The sequence below is a fragment of the Pipistrellus hanaki genome (assembly GCF_964339955.1).
Source record: "Pipistrellus hanaki genome assembly, chromosome: 5".
NCBI lineage: Eukaryota > Metazoa > Chordata > Mammalia > Chiroptera > Vespertilionidae > Pipistrellus > Pipistrellus hanaki.
In genome coordinates, this window is record NC_140507.1 from 46,942,603 (window position 1) to 46,948,783 (window position 6,181).

The window sequence follows — 6,181 nt, forward strand, 5'->3', positions numbered from 1 at the left end:
TGTCCTAATTTTGTCTCTTCTTTTTTTTTTTTTTTTTAAGGTACAATACTACATATATATATATATATATATATATATATATATATATATATATATAGATTTCAGAAAGGAAAGGAGAGGAAAAGAGTGATAGAAACATCAATGATGAGAAAGAACCATTGATCTGCTTCCTCCTGCATGCAGACTGAGTTTATAACACGGGCATGTGCCCTTGACCATATCGAACCTGGGACCTTTCAGTCCACAGTCCATTGCGCCAAACCAGCTAGGGCTAATCTTGTCTTCTTATAAGATTTCAGTCATATTTTATTAGGGCCCACCTTAATAGCCTCATTTTAACTTAATTACTTCTTTAAAAGACCTGTCTCAAATACAGTCACATCCTGAGGTACAGGGAGTTAAGATTTCAATATAAGAATTTAAGAGTAGAGGAGTTATTGTGTTACTTTTGTCTTTAGAGACCAAATGTTTTATGAATAGATATCCCTAACATCCTCTGTACAGATCAGTATAATATGGACCAAAAAATAAGTCCTTATTCAGTGTTGTTGATAGGTTGGATGGCTTTAAGCGAAACAGCATATAATGAAACCAATGTTACCATAGGCCAGTGGTCGGCAAACTCGTTAGTCAACAGAGCCAAATATCAACAGTACAACGATTGAAATTTCTTTTGAGAGCCAAATTTTTTAAACTTAAACTTCTTCTAACGCCACTTCTTCAAAATAGACTCCCAGGCCGTGGTATTTTGTGGAAGAGCCATACTAAGGGGCCAAAGAGCTACATGCGGCTCGCGAGCTGCAGTTTTCTGACCACGGCCATAGGCTAATTGATATACACAAGAGTTAAGTTCCTAGTATCATATCAACCCTCTAACAAAACGACATTGAGTGAAACGATGTTATTTGAGGACCATTATAGAGCCAGCCAAGGTTCCTCTCCCAAAAGAACTAAAGGAAAAAGCATCGGAAACAAATAATGAAAATACTATACCTGGAAGAAAACTGCCATCTTCCTGAGTAACATGACCAGATTCCTGACAAGTAGTCCTACCACAGTCCTCACAGGGAAAGCTATTCTGTTCCAGGTTTGAGTCTGCACAAGAAACCCCAGCCAGTGGCCTTGGGCGGTCTTTACTTTATCACCCCTGGAGACTTGATACGACAGACTCACTTTGCATCTTAAGACTGCATTACACAGCCATTCCTGCATGACTTAAAGACACTGAGGGCCAGTAAATAATGCCAGACACTCTTCTTCCTGGAGGTGGATAGAGAAAAGTACCATCGGCTCTGCATGATTGTAGAGTGTGATGATAGCATGATTTACGACCAGCGGTGTCAATGTGGCTATTATTCAGTGTTATTGTATCAACGGACTGAGAAATACACTTAGGCCACATCCCATCACAAGCCACTGTCATCTGAGCAGCTCGATGATATTGTGATCCAGGACTCAAGAAGAAGATTTCATTAAGGAGATGGGTGGAATGTGAAGACATGATCACTGTGATCAAAGGGGCGATAAAATGTTCTTATTTCTGCGTAAGAAATGTCCTGTCAGTTATGGAAACCATCTCCATTCAACTCTGTTCCTTATTGTATCTTGCCCAAGCAAGAGCTATCTTTCCTTACCACTGGAATTTCTGGCTCTTCTTGGCTTCCTTCCTGCATATATTTGATGGCCCAGAGAACATAATGAAATACAGGTAGACATTTCTTGGTCAGGAAGCCAAGCCAAATTTGTTTGCTTGCTGATGCATGTCACCGGGCCACAGGGTCTTTTTTTTTTCTTTTTTTTTTTTTTCTTCCTTTAACAGAACTTTGTCTAGGCTCCCAGTCTTTCCAGATCTTTGGCAATCTGGGTTCTGTTTTCTCTCCCCCAGATGCACTTTCAATTGGTGCCTTTTTTCAATCAATTTCCAGATGTGGTTGCATACTCGTTTATTCCCAGCAATTGTATCCTTTCCTGAACTTCTGCATAATTGCCTTCCATGCCACCTTCCCTCTCCTCCTCTACCACATACAGATAAATTCCAGAAACCTGTTGCAATTGCTCCAAATGTAGTCGCTCTTCCACCCCCAGCTGTGTGTGCCCCAGCCCTGAAAGGGAAAGGGATGACTGGTCTGCAGGAGAAGCCCCTTCCTAACGAGATCCCAGCTGATAGCCAGATGCTGTGGCGGTCGGGGCCCACTATTGTGTAAAGTCTCTGCAGAGAGGAAGAATGTTCACTGGAGCCCTGAAGTACAAACCGCAGTTTGTTTTAGAACTCTTTTTGTTTTTATTAATCTCTTTGTGCAAATATCAAACCAGGAAGCTAGAAACGTTTTTTTAATTATCACTGAACAATATAAAAATTGTAAAGAGGTCTTCCCTTGTGTAATACTTCTTACAATTGGCACTATTTGGAAATGACATCTTCCACATAATTTTTTTAGACAGCTGAAACATCTAAGCCCCAAACTGTTGCAAATCTTCACCATATTTAGGTAAATCTTTCTAGAATTCTTAACATTTTAGAGTGTGCTGATCATAATCTAATGTTTTCCTAATGATTCAGGGTCAAGGTTATGAATATCAGCAGCCATGCCCTAAGATTTATAAGATTTTAGTCTACTTTCCCATACACCAGGGGTTCTCAACTCAACACTGTTGACATTGGGCCAAATGATCCTTTGTTGTGGGAGTGTGGGCTGTGCATTGCAGGATGTTTAGCAGGATCCCTGGCATGTACCAACTAGGTACCAAAAGCACCAGCTCCTCAGTGGTGACAACCAATAATTTCTTAAGTGTGAGAGTGTGCACCATCATCACATTCTCAACATTGATCTAGATGCCCTAGTCACTGCAATAGAAAAGGAAAATTATGAGGATTGCCCAGCTAGAGTGGCTCAGTGGTTGAATACCAACCCATGTACCAATAAGTCGTTGGTTCAATTCCCAGTGAGAGAACATGCCCAGGTTATGGGCTCCATACCCAGTAAGGGCTGCAGGAGGCAGGTGATCTATGTTTCTCTCTCTCTCTCTCCCTCTCCTTTCCTCTCTCTCTAAAGTCAATAAAAACATTTTTAAAAAGTTATACGGATTGGGAGGAAAGAAAATACTCTCTTTCTTTGCAGAAGGCATGACCATCTATATGAGAAATCTAAAATAATCTTCAAACTAATAGAATTAATAAGTGAATGTTGTATCACTAAAAATAAAATTAATATACAAATTAATTGTATTTCTATGACCCAACAAAAAACAACTGGACTGTGATTTTTTTTAAATAATACATACAATTTTAAGAAAAAACAAATAATCAGAGAAGAATCTAACAAACAATGCTCTGACAGTTATACTAAAAACTACAAAATATTAAAGAGAAATTAAAGACCTAAATTAAAGAAAGATACAACATGTTAATGGATTGGAAGAGCTCAAGATCACTAAGATTTCAACTTCCCTAAATTTATCTATGGATTCAATAAAATCCAAAACAAAATCCCAGCAGGAGTTTTTTTTTTAATTAACAAAAAAATCTAAAATGTATATGGAAACTTAAAGAACTTGGAAAAAACAATCTTGAAGTAGTTAATCTGGAAGAATAATACTATTAGATCACAAAACCTACAATAAGGCTACAGTAATTAAGATTGTATGATATTGGACGAATGGAATAGAAAAAATAATTATATTTAAACCTACCCAAATAGAATCACATAATTTAACAAACAAACAAAAAAATCACTGAAATTCTATAGGAGAAAGAAAACTTTAGTAAATGATACTGGAGCAATTAATTAGTTATCTATATGGAAAAAAGTGAAACTTTTTGCCTACTTCATACCATAAGCAAAAATTAATTTGAATTCATCATAGACAAAATATAAAACTTAAAACCATAAAAAAATCTTTTGAAGAAAATATAAAAGAATATCTTCATGATATTGGAGAAAGCAAAGTTATCTTAAGCAAGATGCAAAAAAGCACTAACCATAAAAGAAAATTTTTTTTGCTAAATTGGATTTAATCTTAATAATTTGTATTCATCCAAAGATACCATTAAGAGAGTAAAAAGACTAGTCAGACAGTGGAGAAGATATCTATAATATAAAAATCCAACAAAGGACTTAGTTATATGCAGTATATATTTTTTAAAATAATTAAAATTAAGCAAAAGAGAGAGAAACCAAGATGGAAGCATAGGTAAACACCTAAACTGCTGCATTACACAACAATTTCAAAACTACAACTAAAAGACAAAACAGACATCATCTAGAATTGTATGTATTATTTTTTAAAGAAGGCTGGCTGAATGGAAATTCTACAACTTAGAAAGAAAGAGAAAAGCACACTTAGACTCAGAGGAGCTGCAGGAGGCAGAGGTACTGAGACACACGCATGGAGAAGACTAACAACTGAATGCACAGCTGGCTTTCTCAAGCGGAAGGAAGACAAAAGCTCCCAACTGCACTGAACTCCAGTTCTGGGTGAGACTCTGGGGACCCAGACTCATATGGGGTGAAACTTGACTTTCAGGAAAGAGAAAAGCACACTGAGACTCAGAGGACTGTGGAAGGTAGAGGTACTGAGGCATACACACAGAGAGGGTAGGCAACTGAGTACGTGGCTGGCTTTCTCGAGTGGAAGGGAGACAAAAGCTCCGGACTACACTGAACTCCAGTTCTGAGCGAGACTCTGGGGACCCAGACTCATTCAAGAAGAAACTGAACTGTCTGACAGTGGGCAGAACTCGAGGGCAGCTTTCTCTCAGAGGTGCTTGCAGTGATTATCACAGGACACTGAGACACAAGGGCCTATTAGGGCAGGGCTGACAGGAAACCAATGCTGTCTGCTCTGCCCTGAGACTCCACCCTATCCAAACTGAGCACAGAGGCTTTTACAAGTCTTGTCTCATAAGAGTGACTCCAGCACAGAAGTTCTCCCAGTGTAGACATAGCTGATCCTCACAGTCAATTGGCCTGGAAGTTAATTCCTCCCAATTATACCAACAACAATCAAGACTTAACTACAACATGACTGTGCACACAGCCCTCAAAGTGGTGCACCAATAGTGACCACATCAGGTAACTGGGAGGCTGAGCCACTGGGCCCTATAGGACAACTAGCACACAAAGCCACTCTATCAACTCAGGGAAGCAACCAAAATGCGGAGACAAAGAAACAGATCGCAAATGAAAGAAATGGAGGAAAGCAAACAGCTGGATATAGAGTTAAAAACCATGGTTATAAGATTTTTCAAGAATTTTCTAGAAAAGGCCAATAAATTTAGTGATACCCTTGAGGATGTGAAAAAGGACCCAACTAGAAATTAAGCCTACACTGACTGAAATTTAAAAAAATATTATACAGAGATCTAACAGCAGATTAGAGGATCCCAATAATCAAGTCAAAGATTTGAAATACAAAGAAGCAAAAATAAAACACTCAACTTGAAAAGAAAAAAAGAAAAAAGAATCTAAAAATATGAAGACAGTGTAAGGAGCCTCTGGGACAACTTCAAGCATACCTACATCAGATTATGAGGGTGCCAGAAGGAGAGAGAGAGCAAGATACTGAAAACCTGTTTGGAGAAATAATGACTGAAAACTTCCCCCACCAGGTGAAAGAAATAGACGTACAAGTCCAGAAAGCACACAGAACCCCAAAAAAAAGGAATCCAAAGAGGACCACACCAAGACACATCATAGTTAAAATGCCAAGAGCAAAAGACAAAAAGAAAATATTAAAAGCAGCAAGAGAAAAACAGTTACCTACAAGGGAGCACCCATGCAAAGAAGCATAAGAATGTCACATATACGCAGGAGAAAAATTCATAGATAGAAACAGAACAAGATATGATGAATATGACAAAATTATCAGACACTTACTAGGCAAAAAGCAGGTTGGTTACTCAAAGGTCACTTTCCTTTAGCAGATGGCAGGATTACTCAATTAACACTAATTTGACTGGTTTATTTCCCTGATTCTATTTCAGGGAAAGCTGAAACCCTAAGTTAGGTCTCATTTTAGTGACATAGGGCTTAGCATAAGTGACTCCATATTAAGCCTGTGGTTTAAAAAAAAAAAAAAAAAAAAAAAAAAAAAAAAAAAAAAAAAATCCATGACAGAAAGGAATCCTATATAATAAAAGGTTAATATGCAAATTGACCAAATGGCAAAACAACTGGTCACT